A 15885-nucleotide genomic window follows, 5' to 3' on the forward strand; every position below is an offset into this window, starting at 1 on the left:
AAATCCACACATATAGCTCCCATCTCTTCCTTCTAGACCACACCTACATCCTGTGGGATGTAAAACTACTGATCTCATATCCTAAAATCCAGGGGCCTCATTTATGAGGCCCCTTGCGCCATCGGAACTTCACTTTTCATGAAGTTCCGTGGCGCAGAAGCCTGCGTGGTATTTATCAGGCAGCAGTACGCCAGTTTTTGTGGCATACTGCTGCCTGATAAATATCAGTCCCTTTAACGCAGTGTTCTGCGTTAAAGGGGCGTGCAATGGGTGTTGCCGGGGGCGTTCCCAGCAACATCCATGGCCTTTTGACACTGCCCCAGATTTACGAGAAATCGTAACTCTGAAGCAGTGCCAAAAGCTTACGGGCGCAACAGGGAGAAATGTCTTTATTTCTCCTCGTATTTCCTTTTTCTATGTGTGCTGCATTCTACAGCACACATAGAAAGAGGAAAAGCCTCTTGTGATTATTTTTGTACAGAAAGGTTTCCCTTCCTGTACATAAATAATCTTCCCCGCAACGCAGGCACCCTTGCACCATTGTGCAAGGGCGCCTGCGCTGGCGCAGGCAGCCCATTGTGCGCTGGCGCAGGGGAAAAGAACTGGAATGCGCCGTATCTTAGATACGGCGCATTTCTGCCCTTTTCTTTTGCCGTAGGGAAGCGCAGCAGGAAGGCCTGCTGCGCTTCCCTACGGCAAAAAGTCATAAATGAAGCCCCTGTTTTTTTCTGCAGGTTGGTTGTCAGCCAGGATCATTGGATATATTTACAACAAGGGGTGGTGAGGGACAGAGTCTCTGAATTAAGCAGAAAGCTCTCACCCAGTCAAGAGATCAGGGCTAGATCCAACACCGTTTTTTAGCTCACTGCACCATCCCAGTTTCAGAACCTGGCTGTATGCAAATTAGTCTGTTCCTGTCCCAGTGCTTGATGGGAACAGGGCAAACCAAACTACAAAAGCCAATTCTTACACTGGGAAGGAAACAAGCTCCCGGGGACCGGTTTCTGGCATTACAGCCGTCTTCGGCCCGGTTTGCTTGAATCCTGATGGTGCAATGAGCAAGGGTCTCACATCTGAGAATACCCTTCCACGCTTAGGGTGGACAAAAATATTTACAACAAGGGGTGGTGAGGGACAGAGTCTCTGAATTAAGCTGAAAGCTCTCACCCAGTCAAGAGATCAGGGCTAGATCCAACACCGTTTTTTAGCTCACTGCACCATCCTAGTTTCAGAACCTGGCTGTATGCAAATTAGTCTGTTCCTGTCCCAGTGCTTGATGGGAACAGGGCAAACCAAACTACAAAAGCCAATTCTTACACTGGGAAGGAAACAAGCTCCCGGGGACCGGTTTCTGGCATTACAGCCGTCTTCGGCCCGGTTTGCTTGAATCCTGATGGTGCAATGAGCAAGGGTCTCACATCTGAGAATACCCTTCCACGCTTAGGGTGGACAAAAATATTTACAACAAGGGGTGGTGAGGGACAGAGTCTCTGAATTAAGCAGAAAGCTCTCACCCAGTCAAGAGATCAGGGCTAGATCCAACACCGTTTTTTAGCTCACTGCACCATCCCAGTTTCAGAACCTGGCTGTATGCAAATTAGTCTGTTCCTGTCCCAGTGCTTGATAGGTGTGGCAGGGTATACTCAGACATGAGTCCCTTTCTCACTGCATCATCAGGATTCAAGCAAGCCGGGCCGAAGACGGCTGAAATGCCAGAAACCGGTCCCCGGTAGCTTGTCTCCTTTCTGGTGAAGAATTGGCTTGGTAGTTTAGTCTGCCCTGTTCCCATGATGCACTGGGCCAGGGACAGACTGATTTGCATATAGCCAGGTTCTGAGCTGGGATGATGCAGTGAGATAAATAACGGTGATGGATCAAGCCCTGATCTTTTGACTGGGTAAGAGTGGTCTGCTTAATTCAGACACTCTGTTCATCACCACCCCCTTTTCTGAATCGTTTTTGGCCACTATAGGTGTGGCAGGGTATACTCAGACATGAGTCCCTTTCTCACTGCATCATCAGGATTCAAGCAAGCCGGGCCGAAGACGGCTGAAATGCCAGAAACCGGTCCCCGGTAGCTTGTCTCCTTTCTGGTGAAGAATTGGCTTGGTAGTTTAGCCTGCCCTGTTCCCATGATGCACTGGGCCAGGGACAGACTGATTTGCATATAGCCAGGTTCTGAGCTGGGATGATGCAGTGAGATAAATAACGGTGATGGATCAAGCCCTGATCTTCGGACTGGGTAAGAGTGGTCTGCTTAATTCAGACACTCTGTTCATCACCACCCCCTTTTCTGAATCGTTTTTGGCCACTATAGGTGTGGCAGGGTATACTCAGACATGAGTCCCTTTCTCACTGCATCATCAGGATTCAAGCAAGCCGGGCCGAAGACGGCTGAAATGCCAGAAACCGGTCCCCGGTAGCTTGTCTCCTTTCTGGTGAAGAATTGGCTTGGTAGTTTAGTCTGCCCTGTTCCCATGATGCACTGGGCCAGGGACAGACTGATTTGCATATAGCCAGGTTCTGAGCTGGGATGATGCAGTGAGATAAATAACGGTGATGGATCAAGCCCTGATCTTTGGACTGGGTAAGAGTGGTCTGCTTAATTCAGACACTCTGTTCATCACCACCCCCTTTTCTGAATCGTTTTTGGCCACTATAGGTGTGGCAGGGTATACTCAGACATGAGTCCCTTTCTCACTGCATCATCAGGATTCAAGCAAGCCGGGCCGAAGACGGCTGAAATGCCAGAAACCGGTCCCCGGGAACTTGTCTCCTTTCTGGTGAAGAATTGGCTTGGTAGTTTAGTCTGCCCTGTTCCCATGATGCACTGGGCCAGGGACAGACTGATTTGCATATAGCCAGGTTCTGAGCTGGGATGATGCAGTGAGATAAATAACGGTGATGGATCAAGCCCTGATCTTTGGACTGGGTAAGAGTGGTCTGCTTAATTCAGACACTCTGTTCATCACCACCCCCTTTTCAGGATCATTGGATGGCATGTGAATTACAAAGGTCTGCATTAGCAACCTTGTTATAAAATGAGTTTAGCAGGCCATTAGAGTCCCTGCTTTAGTGGTACCGATTCCTGTGCCTTTTTTTGTGTAGAGCTTCGTAAAAATAAAGCCCATGTGTTTCTATGCTGGGGGAATGGTGAAGGGGCTAGGTGGGGCCGTGTTCGAACAACAAGCGCGTTTCTATTTGGGGGCTGAGTTCCAGAGGCTGTATTGTCATTAGCTAAAACAGTGTAAGCCTCTTGTTCGACAGTTTCTGAAGGCTAACGCTGAGATTGGGTGTTCAGCAAGAGGTCTCCTTGGCATTTGGTTGGAGGCTCACTCAATCCTGGCAGTGAATTAGGCAGTGCGAGGCTCCTAATTGATTTTCTTTATGTTGGGAGACTCAAGCGGTGATTATGCAGTGAAAACCTAATTCCGGTGCTATTTGGCTTGCCGGGCGTTGATTGGGCCGCATAGTAGGTCCCGTTTTTATTGGTTACCTACCTGTCAGAGTTTTTCCATTGGTCATCGGCTTCTTAGCAACAGATGTTGCAGGATGTTGGAACTGTTGCAATATTTGAGCTTTCTTATTGTTCCAGGCTGGTTCTGTTTAGATATAAGAAGGGTTTCTTTGCGATCATGGAGGGAAGAAGAGTGTGAAGAACTGAAAGAATATTGAAGAGTAGGTGGTTCCTACTCCTCAGGCTGCCCCTACTTTTGTAGATGTGAAAAGAATGATTGAGGCTGCCGTTTCAACTGCTTTTCGAGACAGAGATGCAGTGTCTCCTAAAAAACTGAAGTTGGATTACCCTGAACCTCCAGATTTTGACTGTGAGTCTAAGGAGGAGATGAATGAAAGGATTATTCAGGGCTCAGAGCTGAAGAGTATCTTGCAGAATGTAAGAAACAGTTTAGCATTTCCAGACACCTGGGGTTCAGAGGAAACAGAGGACTCCTTTGATAACTACCAGCAGAAGAAGCCTGAGTCTCTCCCTCTACATACATCTGTCTGGAATGTTCTGGAGGGAGAATGGAAAGATGTGGACAAGCATACATTTCTGAGATTCCTAGCTTCGAGATATCCTCTTCTGGGTTTCAAGGGGGAATTACTTGTGGTGGTAAAAATAGATACACGAATGGCAGGACTAACTTCTCAGTGTATGATATTGTCTGAGAACGCAGTGCCTTCGGCCCATTCAACATATAGATTGAAGGGGCTCTTAAGAAGCCATTTGCTGCTTCTAATTCTGCAATCAGATCAGATACATATACCAGCTATATGGAACAGTCATTGCTTAATGACTGTCAGAGTATTTCTGAGAATATGCTTCAGGATGAAGATTCCACAGAGAACTTCACTATGTTGGAGCAGTAGTTGTGTTTTATGTCTGATCATTCTTTCGATTCTCTTAGTTCGTCAGCAGCAGCTGCAGGGGCATCCATTGCTGCAGAAGGCAGTTGTAGCTCAAGTTGTGTAAGGTGGAAGCAGCGCAGAAGAGTATCCTCATGGAAATTCTCTTTGTGGGTTCCAAACCGTTTTGGGAACCTTTGGAGGCGATGATTGAAAAACAACAGTGGACAAAAAGCTTTTGGCTCCAGTCTGTCATCCTCTGAAGGGAAAGTGTTCTGGCTATAAGAGAGCTTTTTAGCAGACATTTCAAAACAACATTTGCTAATATGCCCTTTCAAGGTAGGGGATGAGGCCTGGGAGTCCCTTTTTTTAGTAAGTCCCAGGGCTAGCAAGGAGGTTCCGATAATGCAGTCCAGGCTAAGTCATTACTATCCACTGGATCAGGCAGGGGACCCGGTCGGGGGTTGTCTCAGGAATTGTTTGCCAGTTTGGGAGGAGTTTGTCAAAGATCATTGGATGCTCCAAATAATCAGATTTGGGTATCTACTGGAGTTTTTGACACCTCCTGGCCAGGCTGGCGAATGCACAGAGAAAATTAGGGTTAAATCAGGCATAAGGCAGGGATGTGTGCTGGCTCCCCTGCTATTTTCCCTCTTTATTAATTCTATAGAATCGGAACTGAAGATGGTACAGGCAGACTCCCCGCAGGTTGGTGGCCACCCTGTGCCAGTCCTGCTTTATGCCGATGACACGGTATTGCTATCGCGCACTCCAAGGGGGCTTCAAAAACTAATGAATCACTTTTATAATTTTATTAACGAGAGAAAACTGAAAGTTAACAACTCCAAGACTTTTATTATGGCCTGTGGTAAACGGATGAAACCCTTAATGCCGTTCCATTTTAATAATCATAATATAGAGGTGGTGGACAGATTCTGCTACCTCGGGGTAACTTTTAATAATAAAGGGACTTGGGTACAAGAGATTTTAAATGTAAATGGTAGGATGGCCAAAAGCTCCTCTGGAGTTTTTCGATTCGCATCTAAGCTAGGTAGTCGCCGCATACCAGACATGTTAGATATTTACAGGCATAGGTGTGTATCTATTGCTCTATATGGTTCTGGTATATGGGGCTACTGTCAGCATAGGGAACTGCAAGTCACTGAGAATGGGTTCCTTAAAAGACTCCTTTGTTTACCTCTCTCGGCTTCCATTGAATTGTGTCATAACGAGGTGAGCATGAATTATCTAACGGATTTGATGGGAATGAGACCTTTAATGGTATGGAGGTCTATTTGGGCTAAAGACGAGACTGACTTTACCAGACAGATTATTTTAGATTGCCTTAAACTGGACAAAGCCTACAAGATTACCTGGTTAAACTATGTCTCTTCTTCTTATAGTGATGTTTTTACCCTAGATATTGTCAACGACCCCCACAGTGCTGTTACTGTACCAAAAAAGGAACTCAAAAATGTTTTTATTGGGACCAAGTCTGACTTACGCAAGGCGAAGTTCAGCTCCATGTCTACTCATGTATTTTATTATTCTAATATGTTGGAAGACAGGGGCATGCCTATGTACCTTAAATTCATAACCAAGCAATCGCATCAGTTTGTTCTTACGAGGTTTAGACTTGGTATTGTACATAACCTATTGGCCTTCCCAGTGCGGAAATTACATTGCCAATCCCATTGCCCCTGTGATGGCCAGTCTAGGCAAAGTACTTTGCACTTTATGCTTTTTTGCCCTCTTTATTTGCACCTTTGTCGTTACTACCTTAGACCTGTGTTTTAAAAACACTCAGTGTATACTACAGCCCAAGCCCTGAAATTGTTATTTGCACTTGATTCTGCAGATATCTGTTTTTTTACCGCTACCTTTCTACTCAAAGCTGTTTCGCATAGGAAAAGTCTGCTGTTTTAATACTTTTAAATCCTAATACTGATGAGCTATTGTCCCCACTGTAATGTTTGTATCTTGTGTTTTTTATATTGTATGCTTTTATGATTTTTTTTAATAATCGAATAAAGCTTTGAAATTTGAAATTTGAATTTGAAATTTGACACCTCCTGTGGATTTGTTCTGCTCGACCCCTGTTCCAGTGTACCTTGTGAAGAAACAGGCCCTGTTGGGACAGGGTTAAGGAACTGTTGGACAAGAGAGCAATTGTGAAAGTCCCTTTGAATCAACAAGGCAAGGGGACTTATTCAATCCTTTTTCTTGTGAAGAAACCAAATGGGAACTGCAGGCTGTTGTTGGATTTAAAGACAGTGAATTTGTGCATCCCTCACACGAACCTCAAGGTGGTGACTTTACAGATGTTTCTCGACTTTCTGTTAGTAGGGGATTTTCTTGCATTTCTGGATCTCCAGGACGTGCATCTATAAGTGACACTTCCCCATGCCTCGGAAAGGTTTCTGAGATAATGGTGGGGGGAGAACATTTTTAGTTTCAAGTAATATCCTTTGATCTCTCTTCTTTCCCTAGAGTATTTACAAAGGTGTTGGCCCCTTTAGTAGGCTTGTTACAGTAGGGTTTCAGGTGTTCCCTTAATTAAATGACTAGCTGATATCTCCTGCTTCTTTTTCTAAGAATTTTTATCAGAATCTGGAGGTTTGCCGTCTGTGACAAGGTTCAGATGGGTGATAAACCAGGAGAAGTCTCATGTGATTGCCTCTCAGGAACTGCTGTTTAATAGAGGGGTATTAAACACAGTGGAAGGGAAGGTCGTCCTTTTTGAGACAAGGAGAGAGACTCTGGTGAAAGAACCGAGGGCTCTCTTAGCCTTCCCATCTTTCACAGTGAAAACATGATTGAGAGTTCAATGGGTGATGGCTACAACTGTCATTATTATTCCATGGGCCAGGTTGTATTTGTATCTCTTGGTGAATCACACTCTTCTGCTTTGGTCGCCTTGGTCTCTCGATTAAGAGAGGATCATTCCAGGGAGTCAGGATCTTTCGCAAGAAATGTCTTGGCGGATGGATGTAGGGAATTTAGTGAAGGGTTCTCCATTTGTATATCAGCCGACTGTGATCTTGAAAACGAATGCCAGCGAACTAGGTTGGAGGGCAGGCATAGATCAAGACTCAGTTAGGGAATCTAGTCAGTCCAAGAGCCTCAGTTGTCTTCCAAATTAAGGAAATTGAAGGCAGTGCAGTTGTAACTGGTTCATTTTCTTCTGGTGGTGTTGCAACAGGAAGTTATGTTGAGGGCAGACAACACAGTGGTGGTATGCTATATAAACCAGCACAGGAGTATGAGAGTGGCTTAATTGAATGTGTTAGCTCAGCAGATTTTCCGGTGGGCAGATATTAATCTGTTGTCTTTGAGGTCAGATCATCTTCCCGAGGTGATGAACACAGATGGCGATCGCTTGAGCAAGATTGTTCCTTCACTGTCACAAATTATGTTAGAGAAGGGAGTGTTTGAAGTCCTGATGCAAAGGTTTGGTGTTCTCGAAGTGGATTTAGTGGCAATATAGGAGAACCCATTGAGGGATAAGTTTTGTTTTTTGAATCTATCGAGCAAGGTTTGGAAAGTGGGTGCAATGTCATTTGACTGGGGGAGAGGTTAATGTATGCTTTTCCTCTGATTGCATTATTTCAGAAGGTTCTGATAAATGTCAAAAAGGACAAAGCTTCAGTAATTCTGATTCTTCCGTGTTGGAGCAGGAAGCTTTTGTTTACTCTGTTGTTGCAGTTGGCAGTGTTGCCATGTTAGAGGATTTCTGTTTCCGTGTCAACTGAGCTTTCCCAGTCTGTCTCAAGAGGCTCTGGCCAGATTATAGTTGGCGGGCCGGCATTTGAGAATCAAAACCTTGTGGCTTTGGGTTTATCTCCTGATGTTGCTCTCTTTATTCAGCAATATAGAAAACCTTCTACACAGAAATCTTATGCCAGTCAACATGTTTATTTTCTGAGATGAGGCACATTCAGGGACATGTTGGTTAGCTCTAACTGTTGACAAGATTACAATCTTAGACTTTCTTAATGACAGTTTTGAGTTGGGCCTCACAATTTCCACTTTAAATGCACAGTGGGTGGCTTTTAGGGCTTTCGGAGAACCAGAGTGCGGGAGTCTGGTTCCCTTGGTGGATAGATTGCCGAGGAGGATTTTTCTTAAGAAACCAATTTTTAAGTCTCAAACTCCGGGTTAGAATTTACTGTTGATGTTGTAAGCTTTGCAATTAGCAACGTGTGAACCTTTGGAAGAGATTTGCTTTCTTTTTCTCACTCTCAAGGTGATTGTTCTAGTGACCCTTACATCAGCAATGAGAGTTGGGGAGTTGGGAGCCTTACTGTGTGCAGAACCATTTTTTAAATGTTACCCAGATAGGGTGGTTCTGAAACAAGATCCTAAGTTTGTTCCTGAGGTGCCTTCCCTTTTCAATTTTTCACGGGAGTTGACTTTGCCTGTGTTTTGTTGTAACCCTCAGACAGAGGAGGAGGCTCTTCTACATAGATTGTTTGTGAAGCTGGCCATTTGTGTGTAGCTGGATGGAACTGGCCCTTTTCATAAGGTAGATTCACTTTTTGTAACATATGGGTTGGAAGGACAAGGTCCCACGTCTTCTGTGTCTACTCTCAGTAGGTGGTTGAAATGGGCTATTATTGCGGCATATGAGTTCAATGGGAGAGTCTGTGACTGGATCAGTTCAGGGTTGCTCTACTACAAGGATGGCTGCTTTTTGGGTGAGTTTGAAGGGAGCTTCCATGGCTGATATGTGCCTGGCCACCACTTGGAGTTTGCCACACACCTTCATGTCACATTGCAGATTGGTGGTGAAAGGTGATGTTTTGGAAAAATTTGGGGGTGCAGTCTTGAATGCTGTGCAGAATGTCTGATGTATTCTTCTGTAGCCTCCGCAATAAGTACTTCTGTTTGTTCACCTGTTGTGTATGAAGCCGATTATCAGCACATAGATATAATGACTGTGAAGAAGAAATCGGATAAGGTGGTAATGCCCGCCTACTTACTGGTAATTTTGGGGAAGGGGAGTGGGAGAAAGAAACAGCACAAGGAACAATGCATGACAGAACATTGAGAAGGACACTTCAGGACATATTCATAGAAAATATCATACATAATACATATCACAGCCTTTACCAGATTCAATCCCAGACATAAAAGGAATTTAGAATGTAATTATAATTTCAAGAAATATAGTCTAGAAGATGGAAAGGGGGAGATTGTTAATGGTAATCAAGTCCAGTGAGATACACTGGTGACGGGTTGAATATGCACCTGTGTGGGAAGTGGAGATGTTTGGATCTGGTTGAGTGTATCTGAATCTCTGTGCCCAAGCCAGGAGTTAAATGGTTCTCAGATATACTTAGGTCTGGAACGACTGGTCATCAGTTTCCAATATATAGACAGTTGTTCTTGGCAAAATTTAATTTCGTGTTACCAAGTTTTAAGTGTGGGGGTGAGTTCCCTGCCCCAGTGTATGGCCACTCTTCTCTTTGCCAACAACAGCATCATGGCAATGAGGCGGCGATATGACTCAGGGGATTCTTTAAAATATCCCAATAAACTGACTAATGTAGTCCATGGGGTCGGGAACCCAGTGATCATTTGTATATGTGTAAACACTTCTTCTCAAAAGGAAGCCACCCTTGGGCACAACCACACCAGGTGTACGAATGAAGTCTGTGGCGCCTTGCAATACAAACAGAATTAATCAGCCACCAATCCAATGTTTAGATATCAAATGTTCAGATAGATGCAATTAAAAATTTTAAATGGATCAACCTCAACCGGTAGTTTTCGGACAGGAATTTCAATTGTTCACAGTATTAAGCCAGTTGTGCATCTGTAATAAGTGAATTGTTATCAAGTTTCTACATTTCCTGTGCTCTTTGCACTATGATTGGAGAGGTATGTTTCATAGCGTTGTATAAGCGTGTGACTAATTTTCATGAGGTTAAAGTGAGGAGGACCTGTTTACAATGCTTAGTGGAATTGTGGCGAAGCCGTAAAAGTAGTATGTGTTGTGCGACATGTGGCCTTTAATTGGTAGTACAAATGAGTGTCCAGGAAAGTTAGAGATGGCACTTCAGTTGGCTGGAAGGGAGGAAGAAAATGTTCCTGTGAATAAAGGTCAGAGAACACCATGAGATTGTGATTATGTAAGCGCAATACATCCTCTTTTACTAATAGTGGCAGTATCTGAGGGTTGCAGGCCGTGGGTTCAGATGGGGTGTTAAGGTGTGGCAATCCAGCTCTTTCCCTCAAACACTCCCATGCCCAGAGAACGTGCTCAACAGTGTTACCTAATTTTCTAGGATGTTTGTAGGGTAGGTACAGTGCCAATGAAAGTGCATCTGTATAGCAAGGTCTAACTCCACAGCCACATGTGTCTGCAATGGGGATAGGTGAAGCCAGAAGTGAAGGAACTGGGTCCCAGGAAGTCCTAGGTTGCCTGCCTACCCATATTAATAATCATGTTTGACTTCAATTGACAGAGGAATTTAGCTGTGAGTGGAATTGGGGTGGTAGCAAACAGATATAGAAATTTAGGGAGGACAATCATCTTTGCAATTGCGATACTGCCTGTGAGGGACACAGGAAGTTTGGACCAGATGTGCTGTCCTCCAGCTTTGTAATGGGACAGCCATAGTTTGCCCACCAGAGTTCTTCTACGTCCCGGCTGAGCAATATTCCAAGATCGTGGAGAGGGTCGATGTCCCACTTTATGGGATATTCTGTAGTGAATTGTTGAGTATTGTCAGTGAGGGGGAATATTATGGTGTTTGACTAATTTATATGTACACCAGAGAAGCCTCTGAATTCGACCACCTCATGTGTCAACAGGCAAGATTTACTATTAGGTTGTGGACATAGAGGGCGAGATCATCTGCATACATGGAGCTCACTAGTCCCCTAGTGATTAATAGGATACCTTTGCTTGCATGGTGTTGACACAGCTGTGTCACCAATGGCTCCAACACTATAGCGAAAAAAAGCGGGGACAGCGGATGTCCCAGCCTGGTACTGTGACCAATTTGGATAGGGTCTGGTATCAGCCCATTCATGCACACTCGTGTCGTTGGAGAGGTATAGAGGAGTGTAATCAGTTTGATGAACTTCGAACTAAGCCCCAGACAGTTCAGGAGAGGAAAAAGATAACTCAGTTCCAATGAATTAAAGGCCTTACCAGTGTCCAGTAGGATAGTTGGCGCTAATATTTGAGGATCAAGGTGGTGCATGACTGTAAATATAGGACGTAGGTTGTCAGTAGTAGAGCAGCCAGGAGTAAAACCTGATTGGTCAGGTCAAACCAACATGGTTAGAAAGGATTGTAGATGGTTAGCAAACAATTAAACAAGGATTTTATTGACTATGTTTATAAGTGACAGGAGGTGATAGGACTTGCAAAGATGGGCCAGTTTCCATGGCTTAAGTTGAATAATAATAGCTGCCTCCCTTAATGATGGGGGTAAGGAGCGACTGTTCATGGAATCTTGAATAATTGCAAGTAGATGTCGGGCCAGTATGTGAGTATATTCTTTATAAAATGTGGTTGTGGGGCCATCCAGCCCTCGTGCTTTATCACCTGGCAAACTACAGATCACTTGGATAATTTCCTCAGTGGTGAATGTGAGAGTCCAAAAAGGCTTGATGGGCATTATCAAGTGATAGTAGTTGATTGGTGTCCAAATACACAGAGAGCACGATTGGATCTGGTGATAAAGTCAAGTCAAATAGTTACTAATAGAAATTGGTCATTACAGCTAATAACTCTGATAAAAAGATGTTTTTTGGCTGTCACTGTCCAGGAGTTCAGTAACATTGTTGCCAGTGCATGGAGTTTAGAGTAGGTTTGCAAGTGTCTTGCTAGGGCTGTCTCCTTCCCTATAGCATCTGGCCTGACTGTATTTATTTAGAAAGTGAGTCTCCCTAGTATCCCCCTCTTGAAATTCAGATAACTTATCTTGGCATCAGCTAGTATGACAGTGTCACAAGTTTGATAGTATTGTTGTTCAAGTTTGCAAATGTCTCCCTCAAGTTTTGATAGTATGCCTCTGATTACTTTTGAGACTCCTGCTAGTTTGGCAAAACAGGCTCTGGGCATTACCCCTAAAAATGTCTCCTAAAGTGTGCATGTAGACTGAACCGAGTCTAAGTTACTTAGCGTCATATTGACAAGGGCTTTATCTCTGCTTTTTTGGCTTACAAAACCAAAAAAGCAGAGATAAAACCAGCGCCCTATTTATAAGAGGGTGCTAATATGCATAATCGCATGTTAGCACCCTTTTTCCCCACTTTGCATCTCCAATGAGATTACTGGGCGTACCCAAGATGGACTACCTTGCAAATATCGCTGATGTTTACATTGCGATATTTACAAGGCAGCCCACATGATTTGAGCAAATATTCGATTTTGGCGAAAACTAACCTAGCGTCTGCTAAAATCCTGACTTACCCATCCCCAACATAGGGGGTGGATTATGCTTATACGACCCTCTGGATCGTATCAGCAAGGGTATTGCCCTTTTGCAGGGGCGATAACCTCACTATCTCTGGAATTTTTATCTCCCTCGAGTAACGCATTGGTAATGAAGCACTACCAGAGCGATAAATACCAGAGATAGCCTGCGATAATATAATTATCGCTAAGCACGGCCAGCAATAATTATCGCTGGCCGTTGTTAATATGCCCACTATCTCTTTCCGAAAAACAGTATCCACCAGCTCCCCTGCTGGAAGTATCTAGTTAAAGCCATGAAGAAGCACACAGGGTATATGTAGAGTCATTACCACCGGGACATGGTCAGATAGCGTTCATGGCATATGAGAGATAGAGGTAGCTAGGTATCAAGCTCCGTAGATACCAGCCAAATCTGGACCATGTATTATGAAAAGAAGGGATACATGTGCCTTCCAGAGTCTGGGGATGTGACTGACACCAGACATCTAGCAACCAGTTATCCATCACAATTGTTTTGATGGTGGTAGTGGCCCCTTGCTGTAACTCTTAGATATGCCATAACTATCTAATTGATCGTCCATAACAGCATTAAAGTCACCTCCCCAAATCAAAGCGCGCGGGCCAAGAGTAGGTATTTTCTCCCTGATCTCAGTTAAAAAGTCAGGGTCATCACAATGGGGACCATAGATCACAGCCATCATCAGTGTCTGTCCACACAGGTTCCTCGCTATTATTACAAATCGTCCTCATGGATCTTTAAGGGTTTGTGCCAGTTTCCATGGGAGATTTTTGTTCAGAAGCAGCTGCAACCTGTGCAGGTAAGAGCGGTGGGCCGGTTGGGGGGAGGGGATTTTGACACCTGACGAGGGAAAATTAAATAATTATTTTTCCCTCTTAGTCCTCTGTCAAAACCCCCCACAGCTTTTACCTGCAGGGTCTGCGGAAATTTAGAAGTACTGCAACACCTCGGGTATAGTTAGAGTAAATTGAATTTTAGATTAACCCCACCCATGTGCTCATATGCTTGAAGTGGGGAGGGTTTTCTCATATGTGTTATTGCAAAAAACAAATATTCTCTTTGCGTCTATTTAAATAAGCGTTAGTAAGGCATGATTTTCTATAGGTGTTGAGGCCACGTGCATTCCAAGTAATACAAGAGATGTTAGCCATATTGGATCTGTGGCATTATGATGGGCTGTAACATTGGAGGTCCGCGGAGTGAAGCCCACATTGTATAGGGAATAATAGTAGATGGGAATGGGCAACAGATAAGCGAAATAAGGAATGAACAAAGGACAACAATCTAAACCCATTCCACCCTCCACCCACTTTAACCACCCAATCTGGTTGAGGTACATTTTCTACCGTCCCTCCCGAAAAGCAACAAACAGGAAGAAATTGTAGTTTGGGAATCATCCGCTGGGGACAGGGAAACACCGGGCGTACAAACCTGCCAAAGTAGGCTGGGTCGCTAAACCAGAGTACAGGCGGCAACTTTAATGAGGCAGTGATGGTAGCTACTGCATATTTTTATAAATGTAAGCATGCTCTGTTTGAAGATCATAACCAATAGGCGATATAACAGTTAAAGTGCATGATAGGCTCTCCCGGTTGCCCACAAGACAGTTTTGGAGCAACAGACCAAAAGTGATCAATCATTGTCACTGAGGTGGCTGTCCCCAGAGGAACCGAGTGAGGTCCCCAAAGACCGCCGCGATTTGGCAATGCGTTTACCAAATTTTAAGGCTGCATTGGCATCCGTGAAAAAATAATTTTCCATTCAAAAGGGATGCGGAGTTTAGCTGAGTAAAAGAGGGCGAATGGAATGTTAGCTTGTAAACATTTTCTTGACAGGTAAAAATTCTCAGTGGGCCACTTGGACCAACAGAGTAAAGTCTGGATAGAATGATATACTGTATCCTTGGTGCTGGATTGGTCCATGATCTTGGGACAGCCGCAGAATCATGTCTCTGTCTCTATAGATTAGGAGTCTGGAGATTATTGGACACAGAGTGGCCCTCACAGATGGTTTTTTAGCCAGGGATTGTGGGCTCGCTCCATAATGAATACAGGTGACAGGTTATCACCAAAGAGGTCACATAGCGGATTTTCAACATAATCTTCCATCTCGGTGTAGCTGTAGCCTGTGGAATACCAGTTATGCACAGATTATTGTGCCTAATGCGCGCTTTGAGATCCTAATTTTTAGCTTTGTTTAGTTTGAATGCATGACCTTGTCCATCTAATATAGTTGTTCCTTAGATTCTGATTGTAAATCATCCAGATCTGAAACTCGGTTTTCAAGATGATCGTAAATGTTTTTCAAGTGCATCAACGCAATGTTTGACCTGGTCCAGATGACTTGTAAGGCGGTCTAGTTTAGGATGGATTATTTTGAGGCCCAATTATTACATCTAGGAGTATATAACATAAATCAATGTTCTGCATCTCTTCTTCATTTGATTCTGTAACCCTGGGCCCTGCCCAGCGTTGCGGGAAAGGCACCGACTTTCAAATGAAAGCTTGGGTTGCTTTGTATTGTTTTTGCGCATAGTTACTCACTTCAGATGGGCTGCCTGTGAGATTCACATATGATCCAAGCTGGTTTGGTAGCAGAGAGTTAAAAAATGTATGATAGTTTTCCAACTGTAAAGATCTTCGATATATCTGGGCAGTCAGATCCCACAGGGTCCACAAAGTTCTACCACACCCTGGCTACTGCCAGCTCAGGGGGCACGTGCAGACTCATCTGCTAGCTTGTGGGAGTTGTACGTGGCAGGGAAGGCTCTAGGTGGGTGGCAGAATAATGTCAGCAGGCACAGTAATGGTGTTTGCGCTATTTTAGGAGAGTTGGAAATTGCTTGGAGATCAATATGGATGTGACACAATCAAGTAGATCAGCAAACAGTATCGGAGCACTTTGATGGCGCCAGAACTGCACCAGTATCTAGTTTACAGTGTTATAATAAGAAGATTGTCAGTGTAAAGGCACCTCAGTAGCTGTTCTAAGAGGCAGCAGGGGTTTAAGGAATGACACACATGATAGCTGATAGGTGTATTCTAGACAAAGACCACACCATCCTCAGTGCAATTGCCACTTC

Source organism: Lissotriton vulgaris, chromosome 3_1 (assembly GCF_964263255.1).
Source record: "Lissotriton vulgaris chromosome 3_1, aLisVul1.2, whole genome shotgun sequence".
In the NCBI taxonomy this organism is placed as follows: Eukaryota; Metazoa; Chordata; class Amphibia; order Caudata; family Salamandridae; genus Lissotriton; species Lissotriton vulgaris.